Source organism: Pseudopodoces humilis, chromosome 7 (genome assembly GCF_049639895.1).
Source record: "Pseudopodoces humilis isolate 2021_Gansu_Grassland_sample_001 chromosome 7, ASM4963989v1, whole genome shotgun sequence".
In the NCBI taxonomy this organism is placed as follows: domain Eukaryota; kingdom Metazoa; phylum Chordata; class Aves; order Passeriformes; family Paridae; genus Pseudopodoces; species Pseudopodoces humilis.
Window position 1 is genome coordinate 11,172,866 of NC_142206.1, and position 25,747 is coordinate 11,198,612.

At 39.0% G+C, this 25,747-nt stretch overlaps 1 protein-coding gene across 4 annotated transcripts in view; it reads left to right on the top strand.

The window, feature by feature from the left end:
- Window positions 1–25,747, top strand: part of NELL1 (neural EGFL like 1) — a 337,439-nt gene that overhangs the window by 189,003 nt on the left and 122,689 nt on the right. The window lies entirely within an intron of this gene.

Here is a 25,747-nt window from a genome sequence, read left to right on the forward strand (position 1 = left end):
TCTTCAGTTCAAAGGGAAAAAGAACCTAACCCAAAAGTCCTTAACGAGACAATTACGTTCTTATATTCTGACTAGGAAGCATAAGTTGGAAGGACAACTGGAGATTATAGAAAGGGATTTGCAGTCTAATAATTACTGAAGTTACTAAGAACAAGAATAATCCAGCACTGCATGGAATAGTCATTACTGCTAACGAGCTACTATTGGAATCATTGGCATTTTAGTAAATTATAAAACACACAATATAAAGTACTGGTTTAATTTTCTGAGCCTGTGGTTCTATGATTACATGAGGTTTTCACAAGTTTGGATGCTAATTGAAGAAATGTTCCCATTTTGCCCATGATAGCAGGAACACCACTTTTGCCTCTTTTTTTACCAAATTCAACAGTGATATGTCATCAGCTACATTTCCTTGCACAAATGCTGGAGCTGGCAACAGGAAAGAGGTGTGAGCATGTCAGGGCAACTATAAACTGTTGTTGGCTTGTAGTATTTTAGGATTTTATCTTCAGGCAATACAGATTGGTAAAATGGAGATAAAAGTCAAGGTGATATGTTTGCTGTAATACCATCTGAAGATAAGATAAATGTTTCTATTCTCCTTGAGACATCTGCAAGTGCTTCATAAATGTTTACATGTTATAGATGTATACACACACAAAACAGTGGTTCCAACTACTATTGAAATAATAGGTCTCTGTGATTCAGTAGGAAATCTTATTAATATTGTTCAGCAAAACCATGAAAAGAAAAATGGTGATTTTATAATGAGAGAAAAGGTCTGGCTTTGTGCATGATTTCACATTCAATTTCAACAATCCATTTTAGCAGTGTTATAAAAAGTGAAGTCAGAGTAATGATCTTCTTTGGCTTTAGTGAATAACACATTGATAGTCTTTAAAAAAAAACAGGACACTGTTATTTTTGTTTTAGAAAAGTTAACACATGTAGTTGAATTAAATTGTATTGTGGACTACTCTGAAATACAGCTCAATTGCTCTGGCAGGAATTTGTGTTGTTTGCAGTTTTTGTGAAAAGCACAGAGAAATAAAGAGGAACAGAAAAAAAAACCTGAAAAAAACCCAAATATTGAAGATGAAGTAGAATATTTCTTTAAAAAAGCCCTGTATAATCAGGCTGTCAGACATCTTGACTAGCAAAAGATCTCCTGCATAAAGAATTGCATTACTGTAAATGTAATACTGGGCTATGCAATTAAAGACTGAATTGTGTCAAAGATGTGGAAATGGTCACGGAGGAGGGTGTTGCAGAAAGGGCACAGACCAAGACTTGAAGGCGCTTCAGCATTAAAAGAGATACTGCCACAGCTTAAGCACAAAAAATGGTGAGAGAAGTGGAGATGAATGCAATAAAAACTTCACAAACACATAGTTCTGTAAATGTATATATATATATATATATATATTTCTTGTGGATACTCTCAATTTCACTGTAAGAAGCCAACTTTAGCATCTCAGGCATACACTGAAAATTGGGTAATAGAGAGCAGAGTGAAACTGAGGTGAGCTGAAATGATAAGGAAGGACAATACTGCGCCATCACCATCAGTAAACTGGACAGAACAATGGACCTAGAATCAGGTATATTATATATTAGGATTTTTTCAGAAAATGGTAAGTAAACCAGAGAGATCCATTCTAGAAGAAATTACAGCATCGAAAACACAGGACAGAGGTATAACTTCTTATGATAGAGAGATTCTGATAGAGAGATTTTGAATCTACAGATTTGTTAAATTGCTCTTTTCTGTGAAGGAAACTTTAGAAAAAATAAGAAGAGTGACTTGGGACATAGAAAACGTTATGCGTGGGTAGTAGAAGACATGTCATGCCCTTTTACTTGAATTCTCTAAATGAATTATAGAATTCATAGGTGAGGGTAGAATAAGGACAATTGGAGCAATTCCACAAAACTTCAGGATAGGATGTAATAGTACAGCATTAAGGCTGCACTTCAAGTGGAAGGGAAAGGTGATAAAAATTGGTTTGGCAAATGAATGCCCTGGTTAAAAAAAGTTGTGGTAGGCAAATGGTGACTTCTTAGTACAGCATGGTACTTTGAAGTGTGCCTGTCAGGATGGACCTCAGGGAAAATCAGTGTATAGTGGCAGTAGTTAGAGGAAAGAAGTTTCAGGTTCCTAGGACAGTTTCAGTTTCCTAGGACAACCAGGTTTATGAATAACCCATCACCCAGGATTGTGTGTGTGAGGACTGTCATCTATAAAATGAGTAAAACTCACTGTCATGGCTTCAGCAGAAGAACATGGGGTAGTGAATACAGATATAAATACCATTTTTAGACCTCAGAGGCTCTTGGTCTGTTGCAGTATTTGTATGTATAGTCTTGACAGGGCTTGAATGTGGGAGGCTGGAATAATAAAGGGGGAAAGTGTCTTTTTCTGCTTTTGATAAGATGTCTTGGTAAGGTCTAGTTTGCAGTTCTAGTTCCAGGCAGCCTTGCACCATATGCTGTGGAAGTGACATGTTGAAGTAATATGTGCCATTTGTTTAAAACGTAAAAGACTTTGTGCCCTACAGTCTCCTCTGCTTCAGTGAGAGGGGAGGCAGAGAACACTTGCTGTGGAATATAGAGTCCTACAGCTTAGTAGAGTTTATTGTAGAGCTTGTGCCCTGTACCACAGACAGAAGCCAACAAAAGGACCAAGGAAGCATCATAAGGTTTCTTAATATAATTGATAGATTTTGAGATTAAATGCCTTAAATAAGCCCCCACCCATCATATTTTACCAGGAGCAATGTGCCAGTTGCCATCAAGGTTTTGTTGAAATTAGTTGTTTTCTTTCATACAAGATTTAGATGTAGTATACAAGCCTTGTCCTAACTCTTGTTATTTTGTTGCAAATTGTTGTAAATGAAATTAGAAGTTTGACAACTAGGTCCCTTGAGTTAACAGTAATTTAATTAAACATGAATACAATTTTGTAAATTGTATAGTAATTTGGTATAAAAGAATACAACTTAGTAAAAGAATACAATTTAATTAAAAAAATACAATTTATATATGTAATTTGCCAGTAATTAAGTGTGATTAAAGCATAAGCAAAACCGACCAGGGTACAGCAGGGCTTCTCACCCCACCTCATGTACAAAACCAACCACGGTATGGAGAGGGCTTCTCACCCTACCTCACATACAAAACAAAGCATTTCAAATTAAACTTATATACTGTATGCTTATACATATTCATTAATGTTTCCCATAAGTTTCCTCCTATTTCTGATTTTTCTGACTTTACATCACTATTCTTTATGGCACATGCCTCACTTGTTGTTAGGGGGTTTTCAGTCTTTTAGGGGTTTTTTGGTGAAGGCTTATCCTCATCCTCATTGTCCTTTGGATAACCTTACAGGTTTGCATGTGCGTACTAAGCATTGTGTTATTTAAGTCTACTAATTAGTCTTACATTTAATGAATTTTATGCCCTATGCCTAAAGTCATTCTAATTTTGTTCATCTCAGGGCCGTTTTCATCTTGGGACATCACTTACCTTCCAAACCACATCCTGTACCTTAATTTTAACATGTAACATCTGTAAAGAGGTACATCTGCCTTGTAACACTGCTTCTTTTGATTGCTTCTAATAATAACTTTCCAAATAGTTACAATTTAGTTAGCACGAATCAATTAGATTTGTTATACAAATGGTTGTGTAAAAGCATAAATTCTGTCCACAGACACCCTTACATGCTATCAAAGAGATTGAAGTGGTCTTGAACACATTCAGATGCTAAACAGGAACAATTCTTCAGAAACATGGATGAGGTGTGTTTGCTAATCTTTCTCATGAAGCTTTGTCGTGGAGAATGAACAGAAGTCTAGCACTTAATCAAGTGCAAATACTGTTCACTGTATTTTCATATTTTACATGTACAATCTAACAGGTATATTTAGTGTGCCATTAACTAATGGAAAACCACTCAAACTATTCACTGAGTCCTCATAGAGGTATAGCGAACGTCATTTATTTCTATCTTTAGTACACTTTTATAGGGTCCTACAGGGACTGCATGGCTTAACAAGCTACTATTGATTAATACATATTGTTTAACATTCTTTTCCTTATACACAATGCCATTGTTTTTCTTTATTCTCACTGTTCCAGGAGAGTTTCAAGGACACTGCCTTTAGAATTGTTGAAAGCTGGGCTGTGCAGACAGACTTTTACTAAAATATTATGCCCTTATTCTACTAAAATGTTTTCCTACAATTAACACCTCATTTAGTGGTTTCTACTAGAGGTGTAGATTTATTGAATGATTAAATGAGGTGGATTTAGTTACAATCATACACCATAAAACACATGTGTGCAATATGACTGATGCCTGGGCAGAAAAGCATCAGGTATTGTGAAATAAAAATCAAAATCGTGTTTATTCTAATTAATAATTAGGCTGTATAATGGTTTATTTCTGCCAGAACATAGACCATGATTATTTTTTGCATGTCACATTTTTCTGCAGCATTACACAGGAAACACTTAAGGGATTACAACTCAATATATGCTGCAGTTTTAAAGATTAGCTGTTATTTCTAAATTACATAGTTCTGATGTAATCTGGAAGTTTGGTTTCTTAATTGCACTGTGGGTCCTTATGTATTTTTGTTTTAGGATATATGTTTAGGAGTGGGCTTGTTACTGGTGGACTTTACTGGTCACTTCAGGAATAAATTATTTGGACCCTAAAAAAAGCAACCAGATTTTGAACAGATACTCTTTATTTTTTAAATGGTAGTTGGGATAATCATAGGGAGTGTTTATTTATGATACACCTAGAATGGTTCCTGACAAGAGTACGTCTCAAGCTTAACAATTTCTTTTTTTGGATGTTGGTTAGTAAGTTAACCTGTATTACACTGTTTTAATCACAAGTTATAATTGGATGGATATGTTGCTTTATCCAAAAGCACTCTGAGAGCTGTTTTGCACTGCTGTTTTCTTGATGTGGTGCCAGAGCTGGCTAGCTCTTCCTCAGCTCCGCGCTGGGAGTGGGACATGCCTCAGGAGCAGGCTGACCCGAGGTGTGGCTTAGAGCAATGCTCTACGGCACTTTATAGCTGTCAGGCACAGTATGGAGGCAAAGACGAGGAGAAGGTCTTTTGTATGGGTTCCAGGGAAAGGTTTAATGTTTAATCTATGAAGGGTCCAGGGACAAAAGACAAAGAACACAGATGTACAGCGACTTATGTACATATAAGGAGGAGGATCAAGGGGCGGATACAAAACTTCAGCCAATGAAGGACATCCTGGGGAGGTGTACAAGATGGGGTTTTACAGTGAATCAACTAATGGGGAAAACATGGGGAGGGGAATAGGTCATGTGGACCAATGGGACGTCGAGACTTAGGGGATTTCCAAAGGGGACATCCAAGCAGAGGATTGGCATAAGGGAGGACTGACAGGGAACACTCGGAATGAGGGGCAGGGTTTACAAGATTGATAGGGAAGGTACTGGAAAAAGGGGTTGGGATACAGTGATGGGCAGTGTAGAGGAGGAGATAACTTTGGGTTAAACCGACAAAGCAGGGGGATAACAGAACTAACTTCACTTACATGAAGAACTTCAAACTTCTTAAAAGAAAACACACCACAACATTTTCTTTGTTTCAAAGCAGGTATTTTTATGTTTCTTAGTCTGAAATATATTTAATAATCTGAAAAATGTTTCTGTGAAAGGAGTTTTATATTGTTGAGATGAAATACAAGGGGTAGGACCACTTTGCTTTGAGATGATTTATTGCTCAAGTGGCTCGATAAGATATCAGTCTCAAGGCATGAGGTTTAGAAGCAACTCATTGGCCATAGCTCTAAGAAGTCATGAGTTTCTTCTCTGCACGGCAATATATAACTTTTTAGTCCAGTAGACAGTCAACACAAAGTTTGTTTTCACTTATTAACCTATCACCTGTACTTAATTTTGCCGCACTGTGTCTGTCTTTTAACCAATAAGCTGACAGGTCACGTATTCACACACGCCTCTGGTATAGTTTCTAGCTCTCTAACTTACTCTATAAATCACACTATTAGAGTTTAAACCTCAAACTATTTTACCTAATATAATTTCTTACTTACTCTAGGTATGTTCTTACTTGTACCTATAGGAACATAAGTTTATAATTTCTCTACCCAATGTCTGTGTATGTTCATTACTGCATCAATCCAAGCTCTTTGCAAGGCTACAAATTGAACTCTTCAATATATGTAGAAGTTTCTATTCATCAGTTTCCAACTGTATATCTTGCAATGTGTAGGCAGTACAGTGATGGTTTAGTAAACAGATGAGTAAAGATAAAATAATTTTTATGTGTTACATAATTTCTTCTGATATGAAAAATACTCATCAGTATTTTTAGTAAGAACTAAAGAACAAAAAAAGTCATTCTCTTTGGTTATTTCTGTACTCAGTAGTCTGCTTTTTTGTTTCCCTTTCACACTGACATCAGCAAAGCAAAGGTAGATTAAATATCAGCAATGGAAGACAATCAGACATGCTGAAAATCTTGATATTAAAGCATATCAAGTCACTCTAAGGTAACTAACTGCCACTTAGGTTTATGTTTTTTGCATACGTGTCTATTGGAAGTGGAGTTGAAATCCTTTATGAAGCATTGGAGTAAGTTATGAATAAAATGTAGGCCAAGATGGAAAGAAATAAACATGACTTTCGTGTAGCCTTGGAATTTTTTTTTGGCAATAAGGCTTTGAAAGGTTCATATGCCTTATTATGGCTTTAATTGATGTTTTGGTGTAATATTCACTAGTCTCATGAAAGAATAACTGAGTTTTGACTCATGCTGAGATTATCTTCATTTTTCAGAGTCTTGAGCTTTGTATATTTTTATAGCTAATACATAGTAAATAAATCACTCTAAAAGCAGGCAAGTGAATCCATGTGCATTTTGCTGTCAAATGGCACACAAGGAAAATGCCATGGCAAGTGTAAGACATTGGGATAGTCACACTTACTGGGTGAGGTATTCCAGATATAATTGATTTAATAATTTTAACCCAGTATATATTTGCACAATAGTGCAATTAGAATTCTTACATTTTTTTTTTCATTCTAAAACTAGCATGGCTGGACACAGACTCAAGGCAGTATTATTGAAGCCACTAAATTTTCTGTTGTCCTAAATCAACTGTACTAATAAACATAAAAATTTGAAATTTTAATATATGAATCCTTATATTTTTGTTCATGTAAAACATGCCCACTGCATTGTATTGAGAGCTAAGCTCTACACATCTACCACTCAGCAGCCCAGTTTTACAGTCTCTCCAAGGGCACAGTGCTTCCTGGTGCTTGGAATCTGTTCTGTGCATGAGATTGTTCATGCACATCAGTTATTGAAATAGCTCATTTAAAACCCATGATTCATGTAACTTGTCAGAATCCAGATCCTGATCTCTTTGCTGTCACAGATTTTCTCATCACTGTAGATAGTTACACTACAGTGTAACTGATGTTACACTGTAGCAGTGTAACAGTGTTTTGTGCTTTGTCCAGAAGACCGTTGTATCTGTATAAAAGGAAGGAAAAGCTGTAGTTACGTGAAATATTTTGAAACTTAATCTGACAGGTTTTTCTGCCTTTACTCTGTATGAGTAAGTGCAAAGCTCACAGCAGACCTACTCATGAGAGCTTATGAGGGTTCCTATTCAGATCCTGAAGTGGAGAGTCTCTTGTTGACTCAGTTGCTTATTGTCTCTTATTGCCTTGGTTTGCATTCATTGCTTTCAGGTCACCTATTCACTCTGGGGTCATGGTTCTGTGCAGCAGGCCCAAAAGAATTGCCAGGTGATGAAAAGTTAAGAGATATGTTTCCCACAATCTCCTGGCCAGTAAAACTGGGCTGTGTAGACTATTTAAGTATTCATTGCTTTGTCTTTTAAGAGCATAGTTAGTAAAAGCAAAAATGTAAAGGTGTTACTTTATAATTAATTTCTGCTCCATACATTTTAGTAATTTTCTACACTGTGTTTGAGATCATCTTAGTCAATAACTCCTGTTTGCAGCAGATGTATCTCTTCCCAAACTGCTGTCAAAACATTGAGGAGCCAAATTTGGAGCCTCCTGAAGTCAAGATGAAGCTTTCTAATGCTACAGGAATGGGTCATTTGTATTACACAAGTTAATACTTTTCCTTTTCTTCCTGTAATATTGAAATCTAAAATTATCAATCATTAGCCCTCAAACACATCCTTTATTAAAAAAACTCATTCTCTGTGCTCTACTGCTTTTTTGACAGTCAAGCAATCGAGTCACCATGGACAGTGGTTTGGTCAGCAGTACTGACTGCCCTAAACTTGTAATCCTTATGAGTGAAACACTGTCTGTTTATATAAACAATCTGTGGCTCTCCTGGCCTGCCCTGAGAGCTTGAGTTGCAGTTATCTGGAACAAAGAATGTATGTTTTCTTGGTGGCTGAGAAAAATCAGTTCATTAAGAGCATCTTGAAATGTATCATTGCACAAACCTGATTGCAGCGTGGACTCAGCTCAGAGGAGCAATTGGAGCACAATAGCAATATCAGTGCAGAGTTTCCTCTCTTGTGAAATCAGTGTCAGGGTTTTAAAGCATTAGCTAAAAAATCACTAGAAAACTTTCTCATTTCTTGCTGTGAGATATGGATTAGAAGAAGGGCAAAACTTAAAAGGAAGAAAGAAAGTTTATTAATGAAAGTACAAGAATAAGAAACGAGAATAAAACCTCCAGAAACCCTTTTTCCCCACCACCCAACCATTCCCTTGTTTACATGACAACATAGAGACAAAAAAACCTGGTGGTTAAAACAGTCCTAACTTTGCTATAGTCTTTTCATCAGTCTTTGTAGAGAAAAAGAAGTTCTCTTTTGTCAGTCTGTGAAGTTTTTCACAAGAAAACCATTTTCTCATGGCTTCCTATTTTTCTGATGCCAGCCACCATCAGAAAAAGAGAAAACTCTGCCATCACTCCTTTCCTCCCACTTCACACCACTCTGAGGTGTGCTCGTGGGTCATGAGTCAAAAAGGGCTGTCATACTAAGGATGAGTTATTCAAAGGCAAAAATTATCTTCATCTGTCTCTGTGATCATCTCTGGAAGCAGTTGTTTTCTCTTTGTCTCTTAAGGGCCACAAATCTTCTTTTTCCTGTTCCAGCATCTCATAAGATCATGACTTCTTCACCATTTGCTTAGATTCACACTTTGAAATACTCCATTCCCCCCAAAATGCTCTGTCATGAATTAAAGGAGTTTTTTTCAGAACACTATTGTCCATCTCCATAGTTTTAGCAAAAGAATATTTCAGCTTATTAAAGCATCTCCTTATTTCTCTCCCCCATCTGAAGCTTAATTCCTTTCTTCACTGTCTTTGATAGTTTATGTTGTCTCTTTACATGTTGATCACTCTCTCTCTTCCCTTCTCTCTGGAAAAAGGATTAATCTGCAAGTCTCATCTGGGTAGTGAATCTTGCCCAGGCCTTGGGGATGGTCCCATGATCTCTGCCAGAGCAGCAGCTGAGGCTGTTTGCCGTGGAAGATTTTTTTTTTCCATGGCTGCTCTGGAGGAGTGTGGCCACTCTCTCAGCACGCTGCAGGCCAATATCTTTCCCTCCCTTTACTCAGCAGTCTCTGGTGAAACTCAGCAGTGGCAGAAACTGCAGCCAAGCCAGGGACCAGCCTGGCCCGGCAGCTCTGCTGTACAAGGCTCAGCAAGCCCACTGAGAAGGGGCTACTGACTTCACAGTCTCCATCCTCCCTGGGAACCGCAGGACTCCGGCCAGCCCCGCTCCCCCCACCACGTCTTGTCTGGCCCTGAGGGGAAGGAGGCTGAACCAGATCCCTGTTACCTCTTCAAAGCTGGAAAGCAAAGAGAGAGCAAGAAATTCCTGGGGTTAGGTCTTAAGGTGGTGTTCACAGGTTGCTCTCACTTTTCAGTGCTCAAAATTACTGTCAATTCTCAGAAATGGCTAGTTATTGGCCAGGAGAAAAAAATCCCATCAGCCTCCAGCAGCTTTAACTTCCTTAGGTGTTTCCCTTTGTTTTGTAAATGCCAATCCATCACAATCAGTTACAGTGTGCAACCATTTCAGGATTTATGTTTATGGAATAAGCACATTAAAAGGCAAGGAGGTGCCAAATAATGTGAAACTATTTCTACTCCCTGTAGAACATAACCAAACAATTTTGAAAACTGAATATAAATATCTTATTCAAATATAAAATAAGGGCCTTGCAATTTTTGCTTTTGCCAACAGTTTTTGGTAACACTGTGCTGGCACACCAATACCAAAGTGTATTTATTAATTATGTGTCACTAGAGGACACGAAGTATGGAGCAAGGGTCTCCAGAAATCATCCACACCGCAGCCACTTTTGTGAGGCCAAAAGCCTTTATTGCGGGGTCTTGTCAATCCTTTTATGAGCTTCTCTGACCAGGTCACCCTGATTGGTAGAAGGAACAAGACCCCTCTCATCCCATTGGTGGGATAAGAGAGAAAAACACACTCAGAACATCTGTGCCTTGTTTTGGGAAAGTAACTCCTTATTTACACAAATAATCTATGAGCGAGAATGGGTTGCCAAGACTTTCCCTTGGGAACAGCCAGCATCTGAGAGCTTGAAAATTCTCTCAGGTTCAGAAAATCATGTCCACAATTATGTGCTTTTCACACAGCACATACTTAATCTGGAGAGTCCTTGCCCACAGGGTAGTGAGGATGGTAGAGAAAAACTGCTTTATGTAGGAAGAACAGCCCAAACAGGGAGGGCAACATATTTGGTTTGAGAAGGGTGATCCTTCTTTATTCACCAGATCTTTGTCCTGTTCTTGATGTTTGTTTAGGGCTGTAGTTGGAGAGACGATGCTGGGCTAATAAGTCCCAGGGAATAACCTGGTTGATTGATTTGTATGTTCCTCTAGATGGAATTGTTATTAGAGCAATCTCTTTTGGGTGACGATAATATTTATGTGTATTCTATTTGTACAAAAGTTTTTTTGGGGGCCTATTCTTGCCATAGCAGTTGAATAGATACCACCCAGAAAACTCTTTTTTATGAAGAGGAGGCTTCCTCTTCATAGTAATTTTCCCCATTACGATACATCAAAGTAAAACCATTAAGTGATTTGTCAAATGCGACATCCGTGATTGGTAGCTGATGCAGGATTCAGACTCTGTTTCCAGTCCAATAAGTCTGTTCTTAAACCACTGGGTTGTGATTACTCCACAGAAACTATCCAAACCATTTTTAAAATACCTAAAGAATCAAACAGGACTCCAAAATCAAGCACCTGTGAATATGTAAAATTTAGGTTATCTATTCAGTGTTCAGTCACTAGCATACAGTCCATGCTAATAAAATCACAGGTGTTGTGGGGTTTTGATCCCTCTGCCTCACTCAGATATATATTTATATATTTATATATTTATATATTTTATCTGCACAGTATACACACATAAATCAGTGAAGGAGATGAAGTCCTGAAAATACATGTTCTACGTTTATTATTTTTATTGTTCATTGTGTGACCCTATTTCTTTTAGTTACTGTCCCAGTATTTGTACTGAATTTAAGATGTTACCATGTCCTTTAGAAACCATTATAAACTTTTTTTATCAAGTGTAGTAAAGATTTTTGTCTGCCCTTGCATGAGCTCTCTGGTGTAGTGCAGTGATTTAGTTGTTTGAGCAATTGTCCAGGTTTTCAGGCCTGTGGCTCAGACCCTCACATTTTTCCATTACTTGAGGAGTATGATACTACTCTGTGGTTTTGACAGTGGAGGAGGATGTGAGGAAAAGGGGCTCGGTCCCAGGTTCTCAGATGAGTGTATTACATTTTCATTTCTGCTGCTCCTGCAGACCTGGTTGTATTCCTATTCCCTCTGTTCCCCAACTGGATCTTGCTTCTCTTTATTTGTCCTTTCCTGGCTCAAGCACCATTGTGAAACCTGATGAATGCTGTAAGATTAATAGTGTGTGATTAAACATTTACAAATGAAGTTTTTTCACAGATACAGTAAAGGCATATCCTTCAAATCTCTAATGCCAAAGTGGTGGTCCTCGCCCAGTAAAAAAAAAAAAAATTATATATATATATATATATATATATATATATGGATTTTTTTTCCTGCAGTGCAGCTTCTGGTAGATATCCATCACAGGAAAAAATTCCTATAAACCATTTACTCAACCACATTACTGAAAATTGTATTTTACAGTAATAAAGCTTGGATTGCACTGCATGAAGGTATGGCTCACTTTGTGAGAGTTACATTGGTTTACTTGCTAGTTTTGGAGATTGCATTTATTTTTTTAACACTGGGAATGGCAAATCTGGAAGTTGTGCAGGATGTTTGATGGGACAATTTGCATCTTTTTATCTGGAAAGATTCTCCAGTTCAGCTGTTTCACAGTGGTACTGGTGTATTAGCCTCTGCAACATGCTGAAAAGTTGAGGCACCCCTGTGTGTGTATGGAGTTCTTACCTAAAGTGTTCAACAATAAAAATAATGAATGTAGCTATGCTAAGTGAGCATATGCTAAGTACAAGACTAACAGCAAGTTTAAACTCTATACTCAGAATGGTACCTGAAAGAAATGTTGCAGTGAAAAACAATCTATTCTGGAACCTACTAAAAAAACAACAGATGATGCTTTGAAGATTATATCATCAAAATGAATTATTAGGTGAATTCGGTACACAAACTACAAGAATAATGTGAATTAAAATAGCTCAAAACACATTATGTGCAGAGGGAATTAGAAGTTAAAGTAAACCAAGCAGAAGTGGGAATTGAAGGTGTCCTGCTTTTCACCATAATTTAAAATTCAGTCATCCAAGAGTAAAAATGAACAATTTGTGTGTCATAAAACATAAGAGTTTTTATATAAGTATTCCTGAAGGGCCAGAGCTGTGTGACCTGCGTTGTTATTTTGTCAATAAACACTGAAACACCTTAGTGTGTCACCTTGATGGTGCTTGCAGTTTTCCCAGCCACCCTCTGCCCCCTTTTACTTTCTTTTGGTTGTGACCATAAGGAGAGGAATTGTCAATTTGGATTTCTGCAGATGAACTTTAGAACTATTTACTAACATAACTTTATTATACACAGGCACATCAAGCAGGGTTTGAAATTTTAAAATTAGGTAAAGTTCAGAAACTTAGCTTTTGTCTTTCAAAAAGGTGAAAGCAGTACACATCCATACCTATGTGCACGTCCATCTTACCTATCTTCCTCTGTAGTCCCTTAATTATGTTGCAGCCTTGAGGGTATAGATTATGGGATGCATTTGCTGCCACTGATGAACAGATTGAATAACTGTTCTCAATAGTCACTTTTACTATTAAAGTTTCTACCCATTCATTTGAGCATATGATTTTATAGTGTCTGATGGCTTAGTGAAGGAACTGCTACTAGTGGAAAGCCCTAAGATGGAAAAAAATGTTTAAGTAGGCAATATCCATTCCTCTGCATTAATTGTAATGGTTTACCAATGCTCATTAATATGCCACTTTTATTACCGAGACACATGGTTGCACTTTTTCATGGCACCCATTATTCCTTCCTCTGAACAGAAATAAGGAAACAATAGTCATCTGATATTGCTGTGACATACGTTATTTCCCAATAAAAGATGGAGGCAATCAAATCAGTCCTGCTTGCACAGCACAGTGTTCCCTTAGCCTTCAGAGAGAGACAAGTGAGACAATTGTTAATATGGCTATTTTATGCCTGACTGAGCAAGGTATGTGTCTAACTAAAAGTGTTTGACTCCAATGAGATTTCTTACGTAATTAGGCACTTCATTTTTCAGTTTTATGCTGAATATGCTTTGCTGTGTTTATATCATATGTAGAATAAACACAGACAAAAAGCATTCATCTTCTGCTGTGGGTATCAAGGGCAGGTTGAATTCATAATTTCTGAAGAGAGAACTGAGTAGCCACATCCACCTGTTGCTCTGTCTTTGAATCCTTGGCAAATAGAGTGGGCTTAGAAGGTTTAGAAACTAATTTTCCGTGACATCGCAGAGAAGTAGTTGAAGCCAAAATAAAAATGAGTGGGACTCTATAATTCCTAATTGGTTATTGGTCTCATTGGTTATTGCCAAGTGATTTTTAGTGCTCCATTATTTATTTATACTTTTACTGCTCTAAAAGCCCTGAAATTAAGAAATAGCTCAGATGTTAAGGTTTTGTCCACTAAGTATTTGTGTCCCTTGCATTAAGTGTTCATCAGATGAAAGTAAAAGAATCAAATAAGCACCTGCACAGAGCTGGAGTAGAGAGCAGGCAGTATACTTACCATCTTAGGGCCACTCGCTGTAACCGCTAGCCCTGAGGAAGTGCGATGTGTACCACAAGGGGATTTGACTTTTGGATAAGAATAGTCTGTACTGTTAAGTTGTATTTATAATAGTGGTTGTTACATGACACTGTCACTGTATGTCATGACTGCCATGGACAGTGAGCATGGACTGCTCCAGATACACCAGTTGTGAGCTCCTGGTGCAGCAACCAGCCAGCAGCATGCCAGCCCTCCTGTCCTGGGAGACATCTAGAGTGGGTGGAACCCACAGTAAGGACTAAAGGAACTCAACAGACATCTTGGAGGGATGGCCATTTACTATAGAAATTATACCCATTATTTTGTATATATATGTCTGCCTAATTAGAAAGTGTAGGATATCGGCCTGACATAGATGGTATAGAGTAAGAAGTGGTTAATATCCTGATTGTAGCCAGGACAGAGTTAATTTTACAGTGTCCAGGAGGAGGCTTGGCTAGGACATGGAGGTTATTTCATACTAGCTCACACCATTTTCTGGGAATGGGGGAAGGGGTCCCTTCTGGGTTGCGTAGTGGGACATTGCAGTTGGGTTTTCCATGGCAGTGAGCATTTGCATATGAATTGTTTGTCTCTTGTACACTCTTCTATTAATATGGCTGCTGCTTCTGTTCATTTTCTTATCTCATTGCTGTTTCCAGTAAATTGTTCTTTATCTCAAGCCATGACCTTCACCTTTTGTGCCTCCAGTCTTCTTCTCCATCCTGCCACATAGGAAGAGGAGAGTGAGTGAGCAGCATGTGATTTCAAGTGTTTCAGTGGAAACACTCATTGGGGACTACCACTCCTAAAACAATGGAACAGCATTTTTAGATATAGTTACCTAAATTCTGTCCACATGGCATTTGAGGCATGCAGATGTTTTTTGGGTGCTTTTGTTTTGTTTTGTGTTTTTTGGGTTTGGGCTGGGTTTTTTTGTTTATTTTCAATTTTTGTTTATTCATTTGGGTTTTTTTTCCCTCCATTGTTTTCCTTTGTGTATTACTTCTGTCAGTGTTCCTATTGATCTGGTTGCCTGTTGGGGAGAATTACACCTCATGAGAGAGTAAGTTACACTTAATGCATGAAACTTGTTGCATGAAAAAGAGGGTAATTACCTGCCATTGATAAAGGTAGATGTTAGAAATTTATAAGCAGTATTTCTTTGTGCCTTGTACTTGAAACTGAAGATTTCACATTAAACAGAAATATGATACATATCTTAAAATATGATTTTAGGTACTTCTATGATGTGTTTCTAAAGTCTGAACTGCATTTTTTGTATGTGCTTCAAAGTCTTTTATATTGCTCTGTTGCAGCAGTTGGTGAGAAATATGCTGGCCTTCAGTGCAAATAAACTGCAATGTAGAATGTGATTAAACTTAATGTTAGCAAATGTGGTATTTTCATCTGTATATAGTTATTTAATTGTTATTTAAACCTTAATGTCTTTCTGACATCATGACCCTGATAAACCTTGAAAGTTGTATCCTAGATCATACCAGACAGGGCCAGTAAGGCTGCATCTGTTTTAGACAGGCATGCTAGGAACATGTTAATGAAGCAATACATGAGGACAGTCTGCTCTTGCCTTGAGAATTACATTTGACAGATAGTATGTCAAACTGCAAAGAACTTAACCTGTTACTTCTCAAGAAATTTTATAGGTATCCTGAGAAAAAGCATCTTCATCAAAAATTTGTTCATGCCACTATTGAATGTATGTAGTCTTTTGGCACTTTCTACTTTTGACACTTTCCAGTTTTTTTGGAACACACTGCAGTGCTGAAATGCTCTGCAGGACTGATAGTTCTGGAGTGTCATAGGTTGTATCTATGTGCCTTGTATTAGCAGCTTCAACATGCAGCAGAAGCAACATTTATCTCTACTTAGCTGCGCCACTTAAGCACTTCTTCATCCATACACTGACTCTGCTGTAGGAGGATGAAAACTTAAGGGAAGATATTTTAATCCTACAGCTGGAAACACACTAGTTTATAATACATGGAGTGGATGGAGGATGCTCAGGTTGGTGCCTGTACAGGCAATTATTCACATTTATGTGGATGGTGACATTTGTTCATGGGAACACACATTCATAATGTGTCCTTTTTACTGTGTGCAGTGATAAATGCCTATAGATGTGGAAATGTCAGAAAAGTACGTGGTCTTATTGGAAAGGAGAAAAGTAGAAAATTTCATGCAATGATACTTGAATTTCACTCTCACTCACCAAAGACACGACCATAGAATGGTTTGGGTTTGGGAAGCATCCCTCAGGATCATGCCACTCCAACCCCTTGTCATGGGCAGAGACACCTTCCACTAGATCAGGTTGCTCCAGGCCCTGTCCAACCTGGCCTTGAACACTTCTAGGGATGGGGTAGCCACAGCTTCTCTGGGCAACGTTGCCACAGGGCCTTGCTATGATCTAAGGAGAAGGAAAAAAAAAGGCTTCACTGCCTTCAGTGTTATATCTTGCTGTTTGCTCTTTGCTACTTAAAGCAAAGGGTGATATCTAAAGGTCCATTTCTTTGCATTTGGTGACGGGTAGGTAATATAACACTTTCTGTCATATTTCCACTATTATTTTTATGCAATTAAGATGCCGGTGTAATTGTCAGAATTATTGTTGAACCCAACCTACCCAGCTTTTCATGAAAGTCCCCTGTTAAATCATCAACTTTATTCAGTCATGTTAGGTATTTCTCATTAAACCATAATAATGTGAACTCTCTTCATTAAGTCAGGTGAGACTTTGTCATGAATGTATGATAACTATATTGGTGATAGATCAAATAAAAATATCATCTGCTAGCAGGGTTATTTGCATTTCACTCATGATGTTGAGTAGCTGTCATGAAATCTCTTTTCTTTTTATTGCCTTATTTCAAGGATGCAGGGAAGTGAGTTCTGGGTATAAGATGATGTGAAGACAAATAGATCTTCTAAGTTTGAACCAACACAGACTGTAATGGGATTTTTGTTTTCCAAGATCAAAGTCAGTTCAGGCATTTGGAAGGTTCAAATCTGATCCTCAGCAGATGTGGATCATATTTCTTAATCTCATTATGCAGTTTTGCATTTAAACAATGCTAAAAGGAGCATTTATTAATGTTTTATTTTTATTTTTCACTGGGAGATTTGCTATGCTTGTATAGATATGATACATTGATGTGGAATTTCTGTGTTTGGCAAATTTTCCAAAACTGGCACCAGCTTTTGTGGTGGTGTTTGTAGAATCATAGGATCATTTAGGTTGGAAAACGCGCTTAAGACCATTGAGTCCAACCACATGTGGTTGCAGTGAGGATGATGCTGTACCTACCTGGCTTGTAAATGCATGGGCTGCCTTTGCATTCATCCATCTTTTCTGTGTTACTCCTTTCACATTCGGTTTCTGTAAGTTTTGCCCTGGCATGGCACACTTCTGAGCTGCATGGTCCCTGTATGCTTTCGTATAATGTGATCAGTATTGACTTGATAAATATACAAGGAATAGGGAATGGAGCAAGTTCAGACAGACTCGGGAATCTCCCGTGTTCCACTCTGTGCTCATTGAGTCGATCAGATCAGTCAGGTCAGAGCTCTGTGTTCTCCCCTGCAGGAGCCTCAGTTGGGCAGTTCAGCGCCTCTATACACAGAATGTTTTTCTGTACACAGAAGCATTGGGACTGTATTTTACAAAAATCATTGTCAGTGTCTTGGAACACCAGTTATTAAGGGCATGTGAACGAGTGTGTTACTAATGCCTGTCACTGCCTGTAGCCATCACCACAGCATGAGGCTGGTGAGAAGCAGAAGAGAGGGTGACTCAAGGAAACAATGCAATGCAATTGTCTGTTTCCCTTCTTGTCTCATCATTTCCTTTCTGATTTTAATGACAGAGCAGCAGACAAGCTCTAGCCCTTGGAGTTATTTTGGATTGGCTGTAACAATTATTTCTTTTCTTTTTTCTTTTATTTCCTTCTGACTTCCAAATTGCTGCCATCATTGCTCAGGAGCCGCTGATGAAAGGGCAGGACCTGTGGACTGTCCTAAGTGTGTATTATTGGTGTTACATTGGTTGATGGAACAGCCAGTTAGCTGAGTTGTAAAGCAAGGGCTTTGCATTTGCTCTGCCACAGAATATGAAGTATATTAACTGTTATAGTGCATTTTTTTTAAAGAAGCATATTAAAGTCACTTTTTCTCCCCAGTTTCCCAGCTGGCAACATGAAATGTTACTTTGGCACGAGGACAGCATTTCTTTTGTTGTCATCCAATGCTGGAGGTCAGACATGCTTTTCAGCTGCTTGGGTAGAAGGATACCTCAATGTATTTGGTTTATTGATATTTAAAAAATACATGCTGTGAAATTAAATGAATAGTTAAATACTAAACTCTTAGGAAGAAATGTCCCTTTAGTGTCTCTTAGATTAGAATTTATCAGGAAAAATGCTTCCAGTTTTGAGTTCAGCATATCACCACAGACTAAAGAGACAAGTATTTTATTTTTTTCTTTCTTTGTTAATTGATCTAGTGTCAACAAAACCTATATTGATAGTCCTAAAGGCAGAAGTCCTCAGCTTGGTTTATATATAGTGTAACACTGACTGTAAGAAGGGAAAGTGCTGTTCCCTTGGTAAGGGGCAGGCTGTAAACTCCAGGAAGTGAATCTTCAATGACCAGCTGCAGACTTATGAAATATGGTCAATTATTTTCACTGTTATTTTTTCTAAGTCTTAAAAACGAGATTCACTTAATAAATTATAAAAAGAATTTAATATAAACAAAAGACAATTAGGAGACAAAAGAAATAAAGCAAAGGGTTAAAACGGCCGGGTGCCCTGGTGCCTTGCCAGGAACACACCTGGTAGCTCGGGAACACTCTTTTTATCCCCCCTTGCTGTGAAGGTTTAATGCATATTCAAAGCGTCCCCTCCCCGGTTCCACCTTCTTAGATCATGCTTTTGTACAATTTTTATTTTCTGCTGGTCAGCATTTATTTTTGCTGGTCATCATTATTATTGCTGATGAGCATTATTTTGGAGTTTGGTTTCCTTTCTTTTTGCAAATGGTAAGTATTGATAACAGTCCGGCCTGTCATCCTTCCCCTGAGGGCAGCTGGGCTTCATATCTTCTGCTGATAACAGTTTGGCCTCTATTGTTCTCCTGATAACAGCTTGGGCCCCACTGTCCTTGCCCTCTGGGGTTTCCTTGCCTTATACCTAGGAAATTCTTTTAAGCTTAAGACTTGTTAGCAAGAAAAAAAGTACATACATAGCTAAAAAGTATTTAACATATAAGATTCATCTGCGAAAGCCAATATCACAATACAAATTTATAACATAAATTTTTAACTGGGCAGAGGAATACTGGAGTATATGGACTAAAGTATATATATACTTTATTTTTGCAGTCTATTTTAGTGATAGTATCTTTGTCTTCCAATTTACAAGAACATTTGTCTATCTCATGATTTTCATCTTTGGTTCTTTGCTGTCTTTCCAAAAAAAAGCAACTTTTGAATATTCTGCTTGGAAACTTATATTCCAGAGTTCTTTGCTACAAAAGTTGGTCACAGAATGTCAATTTTACACATTCAAGAAATATTTTTTTTCCTAATGCTATGTGTTGGTTTTGCATTAATTGATACTTGGTGAGGAGGGGAGAAGCCACCCATGGAAATTATTTTTCTAGGAAGGGGCTGCTAAGAGCTTCCTCTGTGTTTAGCAAAATACAATAGCTGTCTAGCTCTGAGAATTGACAACCTATTGAACCATTTAGAAGCTAGATCCGCCTCTGTGAAATACACATTTTAAGAACAGACAAGCCTGGGAAAGCTCTCTCTTGCTTCTGGCTTTGGAAGAAGGCAACTGGGTGCTGGTCAGGCTGGCCCCGCTCTGCCATGGCCCACACAGCCTGGCAGAGCCAGGCCAGATCCCAACAGTGGCCGGGCAGGGGATGGGAGTCTGTGGGGCCCCGGCCGAAGCTGGGCCACTTCACAGCTGCTAACATCTTGCTGACACCAAGCCCTGCCTGTGCCTGCATTGAGCTGGGGTCTGCCAGGTCCCGGGAGTGGCTCTGGGCCGGGCCAGGCCTCCTCTGCCATGGGCCCTCCTGCGGCTCCAGCAGCTGCTGGTTAGAGGGACTGGCCCAGCATGGCCTGAAATCCAACGCCATGACTGCCTCGGCCGCTGCTCAGCAGAAACCATCATGACCGTCTGCAGGCCTGGGCGAGATACTAACTCTTTTAGTGCACCGATGAGACCTGCAGACCTTGATTCTCCCCTCGGCTAGGAGAAAAGCACAGAGTGAGGACACATAGAAGACAACATGAAGACACCAAGGTCAGTAAAGGAGTCAAGTCCCAGACAGAAGGAGGATGATGACATGCTCTAGTATTGCAGCTAAAAATTGTTTTAGTAAGGCCATGGAGATAGACTATGATACACTGGAATATCCCCTTTAATTCATGAAAAAGTATGGGGGGGATGGAGTGCTCAAACTGTAGACATGAGCAGAGGCATCTATAATGAAGCAAAACAGACACTGAAGTAGTTGTGATCTCATGAGAAGCTTGAACAGTGTGAGAGAGAGCTAAGAGTGATGAAGACCCTTTGCCCCCAGGGAAAGAAGACTTCTGCTCCCAGAGATGAAGATGATCTCAGAGATAGATGAAGAGAACCTTTGATTTTGAACAGCTCATCCTTAAAATAATACCCCATAAGCTGACATAGCCCATTAGCTCAGCTGTGGGAAGGCTGTGAAAATGGGAGGAGCAGATTTTTTTCCTGGGCAGCTGGTATTCATGGCAGTTAAAAGCCACAAGAGAACTGTTTCTTGTGGAGAAGTCTCAATGACTTGCCAAGAGAAAACTTCTCTCCCTACAAGAACTGATGAAAGACTATTGTAGAGGTGGTAACTGAATGAAAATCCCAGGTTTTGTCTCTATGTTGTCAGTTAGGAACGGAAAGAAGTCGAGTAGGAGGAGGAAAAGTGAATCTGAAGGTTTTACTCTGATTCTTTTTATTCTTTCTGGTAATAAAATTCTCTTTATGCCTTTTAAGAATTGAGCCTGCTTTTCCCTCCTCCTAATTCATATCTCACAGCAGGAAATGAGTAAATAATTCTTGTAGATGCACTGGCAATTTTAGCCAGTGCTAAACTCACCACATTATTTGCTGCATTGACCAGGAAACTCATATTAGCAAACCTAAACCACTACATGTTGATTATGTCTTTTTTTAAATTAGAAGCATCTCTAATAGTGAACTTGAAATAGGATTACATGTATGAACAGCTTCTACAGTGAGAATATGTTCAATTTCCAATTAAGTATTGGGGCAGCAATGCCTTGGGGGCAGAAAGGCAAGAGGGGAGAGGAATTTGTTGGTGGTATTTGCTGACTGGGTGATTATTAGGAATAGGAAGTACTGAAACTTAATTAGAGTTTCTGATCTGGAACAGTGTATTAGGTTTAATTATGTCTGGAAGTCTAATATATTACACTTTTAATTAAAATGCATGAATGTAAGTAGAAAGCTTTTAAATTTTACAGTCTGGGAAGACCAAGAGCAAGAAATAACTACATTGTCTACATAATGCCATATTAAAAAAAAAAAAGCAAAACCAAACAAACCAGTGGTAGGAGCTGAGGAAGCTGGAAGAAAGGTGAGCTTAAGTACCTGACCTGTAAGAACTGAAATGAATTTTAATAGTGTACAAAGCTAGGCTTCTTGGTAGGACTCCAGCCAATATCTGTATGATCCAATATGTAGCAATTCATCCTAATTCTGAGCTGTCATGGGTTCATACCATGCTGTTTTTAACATCCCATCTTTGATGCCAAACATGAACGTTGAAGATCCCTCAGTATCCTAGGGAAATTCCAGTTACTATTCAGCACTGATGAATTCCAAAGACCTATATATATGGATGAAATTATTCCTCTGCTAGAGTTTTACAGCATGGTGAAAGGTTTAGCAATGTTACGGAGTAAGATGCTGCGTGATATAAAGCAGATTATATAAAGCGCACAAATTAAAAGTGAAAATGAAGAAATAATATGGGGAAATGCACATTTAGATTGATGAAAGTACTATTATGGTTACTGTAATTACTCTCGATAAGAAAATTAAGTAATAAAGATAACATGCAATACAGTATGAACAGTGATCAGTCTCAGCATTCATTCTCACATTTTAATCTCTTCTGAAAGGAGTTTACCACTCCATCATGGCTGATGGTGGTGATAGATGCAGACTATTTCAGCAATCCTCTCTGTTTTGGCAGGTCTGCTCACTCATCTGTGGGGCTCAGACCACTGGGATAGATCTCCCTAGGGTTTATTTTGTATCTTGGCATATTTTCTGTCTCAAGTGATGCTTTTGTTTTATGTTGGGAGAGATCGTGTTTGTTCCTCCTTGGATTCTGGATGAAAGTGGCACAAATCCAGTAACTCCTCATATTAAACAAGTTCAGCTTATTATTTTTTCTGTTTCTGACCTTCAAGTGGTAGAAGGTCTATGTTTAGGACAGGTCAGGATTTTCATTTCCATGAAGGTGCTAACATCTTTTATTCAGAAAAAAAATCTAGAAACAGAGCATGAGGTGGGATGTAAGAATTTTAGCTGCATTTATGTAGCTGGTGGAGTTGGGTAGGAAATGGAAGTGTGGAAGAGGAGAGCAAATACAAGCTATCAGGAGGCAATGAGGAATGGCTGATGTGCCTGTAGGTTTGTGAGAGGCTTTCTTCAGTTGTGGGAAACATATGGAAGACAGCCATGCACAGCTGGGAGAAATTGGTAAGCCCTAACACCATGCTATGTTTTAGAGATCTCTTTTCTGTTTCTGGATCTCTGAACTAGTATTTTCATACTATCCTTCTCCCTGGAGTCAAGAAATGTCACTCTTAATTGCAAGTATGTAAGAATAGTTTATATACTCCACAGAAGCAATGTGCTGATAAAACTTGTGAGACATGTGGCAAGAGAATAAAGGCCAGAGATCAACAATAAGATCCTCCTGGGAGCATGGAAGTAAATTAGTAGTTTAATTCTGTTCAGGGTCTCTCTTTGGGTTTGGCTTGGGCAGCAGCAGTCTGTGCTTCTCTGGACAGCAGGACAGGCATATGGAAACAGAAGGTGTTTGTTTGGAAGTTCAGGTATTGTTTTGTAGATAACTACTGAAAAACTAGTAGAGCAAATATTTATAAACTCCAAATTTTACTGATAGTAACAAACTGTGACTTTAGGACCTTATTGCTTCCTGTGTTGTCTTGGTTTAAACTGCAGTTGAATATCACAGTACAGTAAATAGCAGTCCAGGAGTTTCGGGGAAAAAAAAAAGGTACGAAACTCAACTGAATTTATGGCAGTTACATGTTCATGAGGTGCAGTGGTTTCTACATCTTCCTGTTGCAGCAATCACATAAAGAGTAAGGTCTTGCAGATCACCAAAATTGGACCTAGGATAAGTTTTTTAATGAGAGGCTTGCAATTGTTGAAAGTGTCTTCATGGATCTGGGCTTTGTTTCAGATTCATTCTCATTTGCCAGTGAGGAATGTCTTTGTGTTGTGTCTATCTAGCAGTTGTAAATGGGGAATAACTTACGCTTGTGTTATGTAAGATAATTATGTTTCATGCACAAAATTGGTAGAAGAGCTTGCACATGGTTGTGACAGCACCACCCACTGTAGAACAAAAGATGTTTCTTTTTTTAAAACTTGATCATCGAATCCTACAATGATTTCAGTGGGTTACAGCAAGGTGAAAACTTTGTGCTTGATAATGTCCATAAGTCAAAGCTTTCTTATAATAGTATCATATTGCTGGATAAATGATTGTCATTTGTAGCATCTGAGTCTTAGACATGTTTACAGACTGTGCTCTATCTCTTTCATTTTAGGAAGTCAGGTGAAAATAAAAAAGTACCTTATCTGAAGATGTTAGTGAGTTAATTAGTGCTGTCAACATAAAGATAGATTTAGCCTGACTTTTAGTACAGGAATGTATCAATGTTATATTATTGTGCGGCTTTGTGTTGGTTTTTTTTTCCTCTTGGTAAGAGATACTGCTCAGTCTGTTCCTAGAATCACAGAATAGTTTGGGTTGGAAGGAATCTTAAAAGATCATTGTGGACGCAGGTCTGCCTACCAAAGCTTTCCCTTGGAGGCGTGTGCCCTGAGGGAGCTGTGAAAAACTAATCCAAATCCTTTTCTGGAGAGATCCCCATTAGATAGGACCACCCTCTATTGTCATGGTGAGCTATCCCACCATGCTTTGGTGACTATGCTGATCCTTTGTAACCCATTGGTTTTCCGCCCTGGTACTGCCCTGGCTTTCCCCCTTAAAAACCCAGCTTCTGCCCAATTCAACAGGGGGCTGCTGTCCCTGGCACCCCTTTGCACAGCTGCTGGACAATAAAGTCTGTCTCTGTGGAATCGCCACATGACACTCCTGTCTTTCTATCTCTGAGTCAGCCCAGGATAACCTTGCAAGCTGAGCTGAAATCACTGAGCTGAAATCACTTGCAGCCACAGTCTGCCCCATGCTGAGGTTACCTGGTGGTCAGGGATTGCCAGAGACCCCTTGAAGGCTGTGTCTTGCAGGACTGCTCTCCCCAGCAAGGTCGTGGCTCCAGGTCAGACCAATGGACCTGGCCCGGCTACCACAGATCATCTATCTCCAACCCCCTGCCATGGGCAGAAACATGTTTCACTATCCCAGATTGCTCAGAGCTCCATCCAGCCTGGCCTTGAACACCTCCATGGATGGAGCATCCACAACTTCCCTGGACAACTTGTTCCAGTGCCTCACCATTCTCACAGTAAAAAATTTCTTCCTAATATCTAATCTAAATCCAAGCCATTCCCCCTTGTTCTGTCACTCCATGCTCTTGTGAAAAGTCTTTCTCCATCTTTCTTGTAGGTTCCATTCAGGTACTGGAGGCCACAGTTGGGTCACCCCAAAACCTTTTCTTCTCCAGGTTGAATAATCCCAATTCTCTCAGCCATTCATGACAGGAGAGGTGCTTCATTACCTTGGTGGCCTCTTCTGGACTCACTCCAACAGCTCCATGTTCTTCCTGTGCTGTGACCCAAAAACTGGATGCAGCACTGCAGGTGGGGTCTCACCAGAGCAGAGGGCCAGAATCCCCTCCCTCTCCTGCTGCCCATGGTGCTTTGGATGCAGCCCAGAACACAGGTGACTTTCCAGGCTGGAATTACACATTCCTGGCTCATGTCCAGCCTTTTATCCACCAGCACCCCCAAATTCTTCAAACAGGGCTGTTACGGATATGTTCATCCCCAGCCTGGATTGATACCAAGGGGTAACCTGACCCAGGTACAGCACCTGCACTTGGGTAAACTTCATGAGATTCCCATGGGCCTACTTCTTGAGCTTATCCA